Consider the following 12,501-nt stretch of genomic DNA (forward strand, 5'->3'; position numbering starts at 1 on the left):
CCTCGATCGTCTTAACGATCGATTTCGGCTGGGAGGGGGAGGGAATCGTATCGTCGCCGTTTGGGTGTTTAGAGTATCGTGAAAATCGTTAAAATCGTGAACCGGCACACTAAAACCCCCTAAAACCCACCCCCGACCCTTTAAATTAAATCCCCCACCCTCCTGAACCCCCTCAAATGCCTTAAATTACCTGGGGGTCCAGCGGCGGTCCCGTAGCTAAATCGGGGGAAGGGGGAGGGCAAGAAAACCGGCACACTAAAACACCCTAAAACCCACCCCCGACCCTTTAAATTAAATCCCCCACCCTCCCGAACCCCCCCCAAATGCCTTAAAATTACCTGGGGGTCCAGCGGCGGTCCGGAACGGCCTCCTGCAATTGAATCGTGTTGTCTTCAGCTGGCGCCATTCTGCGCCGCCATTTTGCAAAATGGCGGCGCAAAATGGCGGCGGCCATAGACCAACACGATTCGACTGCAGGAGGTCATTCCGGACCCCCGCTGGACTTTTGGCAAGTCTTGTGGGGGTCAGGAGGCCCTCCCAAGCTGGCCCAAAAGTCCCTGGGGGTCCAGCGGGGGTCCGGGAGCGATTTCCTGCCTCTGCGCAATCGTCATTCCGGACAGGGGTCCGGAATGACCTCCTGCATTCGATCGTGTTGGTCTATGGCCGCCGCCATTTTGGGCCTCCATTTTGCAAAATGGCGGCGCAGAATGGCGCCGGCTGAAGACAACACGATTCAATTGCAGGAGGCCGTTCGGACCGCCACTGGACCCCCAGGTAATTAAGGCATTTTGGGGGGGGTTTCGGGAGGGTGGGGGATTTAATTTAAAGGGTTGGGGGTGGGTTTTAGGGTGTTTTAGTGTGCCAGTTTTCCTGCCCTCCCCCTTCCCCCGATTTACGATTTTTTGACGATAAATCAGGGAATTGGTATTGTATCGTGGCCCTAACGATTTTTGACAATTTAAAAATATATCGGACGATATTTTAAAATCGTCAAAAAATGATTCACATCCCTACTTGATATGCCTGTCGGTCGTGAAAACTCACTGCTTACACTGCGCTCCTGCCCTCCCCAGGTCTGCTCGCTGGCGTGGGCCTGCCTAGAATGGCCACGTTCCTCAGGACTCCTCGTGGCGGCATGGACACCACTACTTCCTACTTCGATGTTGGGCCTTCCTAGGAGCGCGTGCGTGTCACAGGCCCACGTTTAAAGCCTCTTCGGCGGGAACCTTAGGGGTGTTCCTGATTAATGATGTCATAGGACTTCTGTACTTAAGCTCCACCTTCTCCCCAGCAAGTTCCCTATGAGTCCTCAACTCCTGCCTCGTGTTCCTGAGAAGTAAGCTACGTGCCTAGTTCTTGGACCCTGTCTGGCACCCCCGCTCCTCGTGGGGTCAGTCTGTGCTCCTACGGGGACTGCTCCCCTGGCCTAACCCGCTCTCGGGGCTGGCTCTGCAACCAGCTCCTACTACCTCGGGTCTCCCTTGGAACACTGGCAACCTGGAGTTCCTTGGCTACCCTTCCCCGCTCCTCAGGGTTGCGCCTGTGTTTCATCAAGAATGTCCGTGCTCTCCTGCTCCTCGGGCCGCGCTCACCACTCAAGAGACTTCCTTGAGCCTCCCCGCTCATAAGAACATAAGAAATTGCCATGCTGGGACAGACCAAGGGTCCATCAAGCCCAGCATCCTGTTTCCACCAACAGAGGGCCAAGAACCAGGCCACAAGAACCTGGCAATTACCCAAACACTAAGAAGAACCCATCCTACTGATGCAATTAATAGCAGTGGCTATTCCCTAAGTATAATTGATTAATAGCCATTATCAATTATAATTATCCACAGGGCTTTGCTTCGGGTATTTAACTACTGTCAGCTGTCCCACCTCCTCAGGCCTGCTTCTCTACCAGTCAGCCGGTTCTCCTCCGATTTCCCGGTCCTGTCTACGTTAGCAGCTGAGACCGGGACCAGGCTTTCCTGCCTCGTAGGGTTGGCCTGCGCCTTCAGTCTACACACCCAGTACACTGCAAGCTCTGCCCCTCGGGGCTGTCTTCCAGAGAACCTTCTGCACGGCTATTCCTACACCTACTGCTCCGCAGCCTGTCTGGCACCTCTCTCTCTTCAGGGCCTCACTCCAAGTACTGCCTACTGTTCGTCACCCTTCGAGGATCACCTCCTGGTTACCTGGGAATCTCCACACTACTGTGTCTAGAGCTCCCCGCTGTACCAATACCTCGCCTCCTGATGGTGCGAACCTGTGGGGGCTCCTCCCCATGGTCTGTAACAACTCGCATCTCGGGCCAAGGGGTCCACATACCCACAAACCATAACAGATTGCCAAGTTCATAAACCCGGCAGAGGTTTTGGCTCTCAGGCCATTCCTGGCCTGGCACAGCGAACAGGAAATTCTTGGAGTCCCTGGCTGCTGCTATGGACAACCTGAGTTTCTTGCTTAGATCCCACAGTGACTGCCACCACTACATCTATCAAGCTCAATACCTCCACTTCTTCACTGGCTCCTCGGCTGACTGTGCCTCTGCTGGCACCACCACGCTTCTCATGAAATCCTCTCATGTGTCGGGGCTTCCTGAATCAATGCAATATGGCATTTCTGCTTGCAATCCGCATACTTCCCAGATGTGATCACCAAGACCACATACATTCTGGCTCTTCTGGAAGGCAAGGCCCTGGCCTGGGCATCACCTCTCTGGGAGCAAGCAGATCCAGTCCTTCGGTACCCCTCCAGAGTTCATAGCCTGTTTCAGTCCATCTTTGAAGACCCTGGCTGGCGTGCCATCTCCGAGTCAACTCTTCTTCTTCAGCAGGGCTCTTGTCCTTTAACGGATTACATCATTGAATTTCGAACTCTTTGCGTCAGAGTTGATTTGGGACTTCCGACTGTCCTGCGCTCTATTACTGGAGGGCTTGAGTCCTCGCATAAAGGATGAGTTGTCTGCTCGCGAATTGCCCACCTCTTTGGACTCTCTCATTGACCTCACTGGGCGCATTGACAGTCTCGAATCCAGAGCATCCCAGAAACAGACTTCAGGACTGTCCCAAGCTCGACATTCGTCCTCTCCTAGACTGACCACTCTGCCCCAATCCTATGGAGGAAGAACCCATGCAAATGGGTAGGAGTAGACTCTCCTTCCAAGGAACATCATCATTGACAGCAGCCTGGCCTTTGCTTGTATTGTGGTCAGCCCAGGTGGATCCCCACCATTGTCTCCCCGGTTCCCTTGCTTCTCTTGCCTATCCACGAGGAACCTCTGCCTGGTGAAGTCAATCACACTACTGCTCCCATCCAGTTACGCACTAGAAGCTTGCATGTGGAGACCATTTCATTCCACATCTTAGAGAAGGCCATCCACCTGGTTGTTTTGGGATTACCCTGGCTTCAGCAGCACACTCCACAGTTTGTCTGGACTACCCTACAGCTCTCCCAGTGGGGCTCGTCCTGTCACCAGAACTGCTTGGAATCCGTCTCACCATTGTCTTGCATGACGACCGTACCCTCTCTGCCCGGCCTCCCACCGCAATATGCATCCTTGTCCAATGTCTTCTCTAAAAAGGCTGCAGACACCTTACCTCCTCACCACTCGTATGTGTGACTACTTTACAGCCCAATACAGAGCCTTCATAGGGTAGGACCTATCCTCTCTCACAGACAGAGACCCAAAGCCATGTCAGAATACATTCATGAAAAGTCTGGCCAAACGGTTCATCCGGCCCTCCAAGTCTCCGGTAGGGGCAGGGGTTTTTCTTCTCGTGGGAAAAAAAGATGGCTTCTTGCGCCCCTGCATCGACTACCGAGGCTTAAACCAGATTCCGTCAGGGGATCACTACCCTTTGCCTCTCACTTCAGAGCTTTTGACAGGCTTCAAGGGGCCAAAATGTTTTCAAAGTTGGATCTCCATGGAGCCTAACAATGTGGTCCGAATCCGGTAGAGTGATGAAGTGGAAAACCGCTTTTAACACCTGTGACGGCCACTTTGAATACCTTGTGATGCCCGTTCGGTTTGTGCAACGCACTCTCAATATTCAAAACTTGATGAACAAAGTTTTTTAGAGGATATGGCTGTACCAGTGCGTCGTCATATATCTTGATGACATTTAGTCTTCTCTCAAGACCTTCAAAGTCATTGCCGAGATGTTTCTCGAGTTCTTCAACGCCTGGCAGACAATCGACTTTTGCCAAGCTCGAAAAGTGCTCATTCGAACAAGAGTCTGTGCCTTTCCTGGGGTACGTGGTAATCCAGTCAGGGATTTAGGATAGACCCCCAGAGCTGAAGTGCTCCCATGCTTGGGCCTCATCCTAGGGTCTCAAGGCCCTCCAGAGATCCTTGGCTTCGTCAATTACTGACCACTCTTTTATTCACCATTTATTCCAGCCACCTTCAGACAAGCTCCACTCACAGCTATGACCCGCAAGGGCGCCAACCTTCTCATGGTTGCCAGAAGCCATGATCACCTTGCAGGATCTCAAGGTCGGCCTCCTGAAAGAACCTGTCTCCACATCCATCAGACCTCACATGCCTGTTCGCGGTCAAATTCAACGCCTCCAACGTCGGAATCGGGCGGTGTTTGAGTCTCTCCAACACATACGCTCCCCCTTGCTCTCTCTTTTCTTTACACCTGCTGAGCATAACTACGGCATCGGGGATAAAGAACTGTTGGCCATGAAATTGGCAGAAAAGGGGCACAACACCAGATTAAGTATATACGGACCATAAGAATCTCCAGTATCTACACCAGGCTCAGCGCTTAAACAGCCACCAGACCCACTGGTCTCTCTTCTTTATGAGATTCAACTTCACACTGCGTTACCACCCAGGAGATAAGAATGGTCATGCTGACGCCCTCTCTCGGTCATTTGTCACTGAGGATCTGTCAGATATCCCGTGACACATTATTGACCCCGCAATAATGTGTCATTTTTCCAGTGCCTCCGGTTAAGACCATGGTTCCTCGTCTGCTGCAACCTAATATTCTACAATGGGCCCACAACTCATTGACCTCCGGACACCCAGGTCAGTCCAGGACTCTCTCCACTCTGCAACGCTACTACTGGTGGCCTACCATGCGTAAGGATACTCAAGCGTATGTAGAGTCCTGTCCCATGTGCGCTCGGCATAAGCCTCCGGCAGGGAAACCTTGGGGACTTCTATAGTCACTCCCCATTCCCAGCGAACCTTGGACCCATATCGCCGCAGATTTTATTATGAATTTGCCTGCCTCCAATGGAAATAACACCATATGGGTCACTGTCGACAGCTTCTCTAAAATGGCGCACTTTGTGGCTCTACCAAGTCTCCCTACGACACCTCAGCTGGCCAAACTATTTTTTAAGCATGTGTTTCAGCTCCACAGTCTCCCCAGACATATTCTCTCCGACTGTGGGGTTCAATTTGCTGCACGCTTCTGAAAATCTCTTTGCAATAAATTTAATATTTCTTTGGATTTTACCTCGGCTTGCCACCCTCAAGCCAATGGCCAAACTGAGAGGACCAACAGAACCCTTAAGCAATTCTTGCGAGCATACGTGAGTCTGCAGCAAGACGACTGGGCCAACCTCCTGCCTTGGGCGGAGTTCACACTGAATTCCCATGTCTCCACCTCCACGGGTTCATTGCCTTTCCAGCTGGTCTATGGACACCAACCTTTGCCACCGCTTCCACTTCCACTGTCCGTCGCCTCCCCGGCAGCGCAGGCAACTGCTCAAAAATTACATCAGCTGTGGCAAAATACCCAACAGCTGCTCGAAAAGGCCGCTCAGAGATCAAAAAGGGCTTTCAACGCCCATCACCGTGCTGCACTCCAGTTTCAACCTGGAGATAACATATGGCTCAGCACTAAATTTATTCGCCTTAAGCTGCCCTCAGCCCGTTTTGCGCCAAGATACATTGGACCCTTTCCAGTGTTACGTCGTCTGGGACCTGTCACCTATCGATTACAATTGCCATCGTCACTCAATGCCTTTCACGTTTCTCTACTCAAGCGTCTGATTCTCTCCGGATTCTCCAAGAGGCCACCAGATCCTGTTCCACTGTCTTCTGAGGCTGATGTCATGTACCAAGTTCGGGAGGTTTTGGACATCCGAAAGCATGGAAGGAAATGGGAATACCTCCTGTCATGGGAGGGTTTTGGTCCTGAGGAGAACAGCTGGGAACCTATGGCTAATATCCTAGACGAGTGGTTCTCAACCTTTTTTTGGCCGGGACACATCTGACAGATGGTTCTCACGTGCGTGACACACTGAACATATGACCATCATGGGCTAAATGTAAACATGCACTCTGCATCTACAGGAATCCCCTCAACCCCCAGCAATGAGTGCAGAGCAGATCTAGGGCATTACCCTGTAACACTCGCCATACAAAAAGGTTATTCTGGTTCTGATGACATCCCAGTAAAAGCAAAACAAACTCCTTTTACTACCAGGCAAAATAGCCTTCCTTATGAAAGACAGTAATTTACTACTAATGCATATCCTATTGAGAAAACACAACAAATAAGAATGATACAAATGCCTACATGCTAGTAAATTACCTCACTTCGGTCACACACCCAGAACTGACCTTCACCAAGTACAGAAAAACCACAAATTATAAATATGGAGACAGAAACTGGAAGGAAAACCAAAAAAGCCACTCTGCATTACAGATGTGCATTCACAGAAGCTCTCACCCAGGCCCTCATTCACACACAGAACCACAAGCTCTCACCCAGGCCCTCATTCACACACAGAACCACAAGCTCTCACCCAGGCACTCATTCACACACAGAACCACGAGTTCTCACCCAGGCACTCATTCACACACAGACACACGAGCTCTCACCCAGGCACTCATTCACACACAAACACACAAGCTCTCACCCAGGCACTCATTCACACACAAACACACGAGCTCTCACCCAGGCACTCATTCACACACAGACACACGAGCTCTCACCAAAAACTTATTCTTCCTTCACTGCAGGGATGGGCTCCAATTCCACCGTGGCTTTACTCCAGCAGGCCTTCTTTTTTCGCCACCACTGGAATGGGCTCCCATGGTAGCCTCAGTCGGGGTCAAGTTTCCTCTTTGCCACCATGGGGATGGGCTCCCGTGGTAGCCTCATAAGAACATGCCATACTGGATCAGAGCAAGGGTCCATCAAGCCCAGCATCCTGTTTCCAACAGTGGCCAATCCAGGCCATAAGAACCTGGCAAGTACCCAAAAGCTATGTCTATTTCATATTACCGTTGCTAGTAATAGCAGTGGCTATTTTCTAAGTCAACTTAATTAATAACAGGTAATGGACTTCTCCTCCAAGAACTTATCCAATCCTTTTTTAAACACAGCTATACTAACTGAACTAACCACGTTCTCTGGCAACAAATTCCAGAGTTTAATTGTGCGTTGAGTGAAGAAGAAATTTCTCCGATTAGTTTTAAATGTGCCACATGCTAACTTCATGGAGTGCCCCCTAGTCCTTCTGTTATCTGAAAGACTAAATAACCAATTCACATCTACCCGTTCTAGACCTCTCATGATTTTAAATACCTCTATCATATCCCCCCTCAACCGTCTCTTCTCCAAGCTGAAAAGTCCTAACCTCTTTAGTCTTTCCTCATAGGGGAGCAGTTCCATTCCCATTATCATTTTGGTTGCCCTTCTCTGTACCTTCTCCATCGCAATTATATCTTTTTTTAGATGCAGCGACCAGAATTGTACACAGTATTCAAGGTGGGGGTCTCACCATGGAGCGATACAGAGGCATTATGACATTTTCCGTTTTATTCACCATTCCCTTCCTAATTTCCCAACATTCTGTTTGCTTTTTTGACTGCCATGGCACACTGAACCGACGATTTCAATGTGTTATCCACTATGATGCCTAGATCTCTTTCTTGGGTGGTAGCTCCTAATATGGAACCTAACATTGTGTAACTATAGCATAGGTTATTTTTCCCTATATGCATCACCTTGCACTTATCCACATTAAATTTCATCTGCCATTTTGATGCCCAATTTTCCAGTCTCACAAGGTCTTCCTGCAAATTATCACAATCTGCTTGTGATTTAACTACTGTTAACAATTTTGTATCATCTGCAAATTTGATTATCTCACTCGTCGTATTTCTTTCCAGATAATTTATAAATATATTGAAAAGTAAGGGTCCCAATACAGATCCCTGAGGCACTCCACTGTCCACTCCCTTCCACTGAGAAAATTGTCCATTTAATCCTACTCTGTTTCCTGCCTTTTAGTCAGTTTGTAATCCACGAAAGGACATCGCCACCTATACCATGACTTTTTACTTTCCTAGAAGCCTCTCATGAGGAACTTTATCAAACGCCTTCTGAAAATCCAAATACACTACATCTACTGGTTCACTTTTATCCACATGTTTATTAACTCCTTCAAAAAAGTGAAGACATTTGTGAGGCAAGACTTGCCTTGGGTAAAGCCTTGCTGACTTTGTTCCATTAAACCATGTCTTTCTATATGTTCTGTGATTTTAATGCTTAGAACATTTTCTACTATTTTTCCTGGCACTGAAGTCAGGCTAACAGGTCTGTAGTTTCCCGGATCACCCTTGAGCCCTTTTTAAATATTGGAGTTACATTAGCTATCCTCCAGTCTTCAGGTACAATGGATGATTTTAATGATAGGTTACAAATTTTTACTAATAGGACTGAAATTTCATTTTTGAGTTCTTTTAGAACTCTGGGGTGTATACCATCCGGTCCAGGTGATTTACTACTCTTCAGTTTATCAATCAGGCCTAGCACATCTTCTAGGTTCACCGTGATTTGGTTCAGTCCATCTGAATCATTACCCACGAAAACCTTCTCCGGAAAGGGTATCTCCCCAACATACTCTTTAGTAAACACCGAAGCAAAGAAATCATTTAATCTTTCCGTGATGGCTTTATCCTCTCTAAGTGCCCCTTTAACCCCTCGATCATCTAACCGTTCAATTGACTCCCTCGGTTGGGGTCGGGTTTCCTTTTCGCCACCACAGGCTGTGGCGGTCTTGCTTGGTCAGGGTCGGGTTTTCCTCTTCACCACCACAGGAATGGGCTCTCATGGCGGCCTCGCTTCATCAGATTTCAACTCTTCTATTCCTCCCACCCCACCCCCTGGATTTCTGATGCCCGCCTCTCCGGCCAATCAAAGCTTCCTCCCTTCTTCCTACTCACACTGGCAGGGAGGGGGCTTCTGATTGGCTTGCACGGGGGCAGGCAGAATCAAGGAGGCTTCTCATTGGGCAATGGGGGTAGGAAGAAAGGAGGCTTCCAATTGGCCCACGGGGGCTGGAAAAATGGAGTACAACAGGGCAGTGGGACACTGGGAGACGCAACATACCTGCCGGTGTTTGGTGACACATCGGTGACACATTGGTTGAGAAGTGCTGTCCTAGACAAAGATCTTCTTCGGCAGTTCCATGCCAACCATCCCCACAAACCCAAACTCCCAGGGAGGAGTCTTAAGAGGGGGGTTACTGTTATGCCTGTCGGTCGCAGATGGCTGCGACGGGGAGTACTCACTGCTTGCACCATGCTGCTGCCCTTCCCGGGTCTGCTCGCTGCACGGGCCTGCCTATACTGCTGTGTTCCTTGGGACTCCTCATCCATGCCGCCGCTACTTCCTTCTTCGAAGTTGGGCCTTCCTAGACGCGTGCATGTCACAGGCCCCACCTTTGAAGCCTCTTCGGCGGGAACCTCAGGGGCTTTCCTGATTGATGATGTCATTGGACTCCTGTACTTAAGCTCCACCTTTGTCCCCAGCAAACCGACTTGGCAACAAGTTCCGTATGTGTCCTCAACTCCTGCCTCGTGTTCCTAAGACGTCACTATGTGCCTAGCTCTTGGACTCTGTCTGGCACCCGCCTGCCTTGGACACCTGTCTTGGACCTGTCTGGCAGTGTGCGCTCCTACGGGGTCTGTTCCCCTGGCCTACCTCGCTCCTCAGGTTGGCTCTGCGCCTCTTGGGTCCTACTCAGCAACCAGCTCCTACTACTCGTGTCTTCCTTGGAACACTGTGGCAACCTGTGAGTTCCTTGGCTAGCCTTCCCCGCTCCTCGGGGTTTTGCCTGTGTTCATCAAGACTATCCGCGCTCTCCCGCTCCTCGGGCCATGCTCACCACTCAAGAGTCAACCTTGAGCCTCCCTGCTCCACAGGGCTTGCTTCAGGGTATTTAACTACTGTCAGCTGTCCCGCTCCTCGGGCCTGCTTCTCTACCAGTCAGCTGGTTCTCCTCTGATCTCCGGGTTCCTGTCTACGTGAACAGCTGAGACTGGGCTCGGGCTTCCCTGCCTCGTGGGTTGGCCTGTGCCTTAAGTCTACGCCCACTACGCTGCAGCTCCGCCCCTTGGGGCTGTCTTCACAGAGAACCTTCTGCATGGCTATTCCTGCACCTACCACTCCACGGCCTGTCTGGCGCCTCTCTCTTCAGGGCCTCACTCCAAGTACTGCCTACTGTTCATCACCCTATGGGGATCACCTCCTGGTCCCTGGGGATCTCCCCACTACTGTGCCCAGAGCTCCCCACTGTACCAATAGCTCACCTCCTGATGGTGCGGACCTGTGGGGCTCCTCCCCAAGGGCTGTAACAACTCGCACCTCGGGCCAAGGGTCCATATACCCACAAACCATAACAGTGCTTTTTAATTTCAAAGACTGTGATTATTATTAGTGCTGTTTACAAGGGTGGAAAGGTGCTTGTACAGGGACAACTGCAAAAGGGCCTTAGAATTATTATTCCCCTCTACTGGGAGCTCTGGACCTCAGAATATAATTCCTTTCTGTGGAGTAAGTGAGAGTTCCTAGGCAGAAAGGGTCCATGTCTATGTGCAAATTCAGGGATTTCTCTCGCCCAAGGTGTTACAAGTATTTAGTTTATCTCCTATCTCCTTTTGTAGTAACAAGGGTGATACCTTGTTTCTCTTTCTCCTCATCCTAAGTAGATGAGGCCCATCTCCTTCCTCCTCCCCTCTTTCTCCTCCCTCCTGCTCTCCGATGTCTGAAAGTCATCCATTCTAATGATCTCAGGATCCTCTGTTAAGAAGATACCGCCTTCTGCTTTTTAGAAGAAAACTCAAAATATCTTAGTTGAGTCCAAAAGGATTTGGAACTCCAAACTCAAATAAGTGGACTGAGAGGACGGAAAGAAATTCTCATCCAAAACAAAAGTCTCTATGTTCTAAGGTTAAGACTTAGAAAAATAAGGGCACAGCTTAAATGATCCTTCCTCCTAAAAAAGCAAAAAGGATCCATGAGAAGAAAATGGTGATCTCTTGGGAAAAGCCCCTGGGGATACTACCATTTCCAGCCACCACATGGGGGAAGCTGCAAACCCAGTAATAAACACTATTCTGTCTCTCCGCATACCTAAATAGTAAATTCTTGTCCAAGAATTAGTAGGGCACTAAGAGGATCCCTACACATGATTTGTGTAGCTGCTTCAGGGGACCGACTGGAATCCTCGGCCTTTCACTTCCGTCGCTGTGTGTAGATCTTCCCAGGATTGAATTGGGTCTAGACACAAGGCAAACACAAGAGTCTTTGGTTCATAGCTCTCTGCTCTAACCACTAGGATACGCCTCCACGCCTCTTCAGTTTCTGTGGAACAGGAGACATCGCTGCTTGAAGTCGTAAAAGAAATACTATAGCCAGCTCTGTGCAGAAAGGAGTCCCTATAGCTTAGTTTTAGTTTCAGTTTGGGCCAGGCCTTGCTGCAGGAAAGCCTGCACTCAGCACATGTTTACAAAATACATCCAAAAGCCCAATATATCCAAATCATTATACATCACTGAATACCTTTTATACACAGGGGTCCATAGATAAGTTTGGGACTTAGCTGGACAAACTAAGGGTTTTTCATTTTCTGCTGATGTAACTGTTTCCAGCTTAACTGTCTGTCAGCTGGATAAATGTTAGTTGGATACGTTGGACGCATTCTGGTGTACAGTTAAGTTAGCTGGACAACCTAAATGTCTAACTCCAATATTCAGTGAGCCGGATAAATGATCTGTCTAATTCTGGTTGTGCCAGAGAGCAGCCCTAATGTTAGCTGGATATGTTTATCCACCTAACTAGGAGTTTATCTGCTACATTCAATAGAGTGCTTAATCGTCAGCGTTTCACTGAATATCTGCGACAATGTATCGTGCTAGTTTTAGCTAGATTAACTGTCCACTTGCTGTGCTGCTAAATTTTAACCTCATACTATATCATTACATCAAGAAAATTAATATAAAAGATCAAAATCAATTTTATCAGCATAAAAAAATACATTCTAACATAAAATAAATATTCCATATAACCCAACCTGCCTCCAAACCGCTTCTCTCACAAAAGGCTTGGGCTACATAATCTTATATTTATTTATTTATTTATTTAAGGCTTTTCTATACCAGCATTCGTCGGAGACATCATGCCGGTTTACATCGAACAAGGGAAACAACATAGAGAAATAAGTTACAATAAACATGGAGCAGCAACTCCAAAACCTCCT

Source organism: Rhinatrema bivittatum, chromosome 2 (assembly GCF_901001135.1).
Source record: "Rhinatrema bivittatum chromosome 2, aRhiBiv1.1, whole genome shotgun sequence".
NCBI lineage: Eukaryota > Metazoa > Chordata > Amphibia > Gymnophiona > Rhinatrematidae > Rhinatrema > Rhinatrema bivittatum.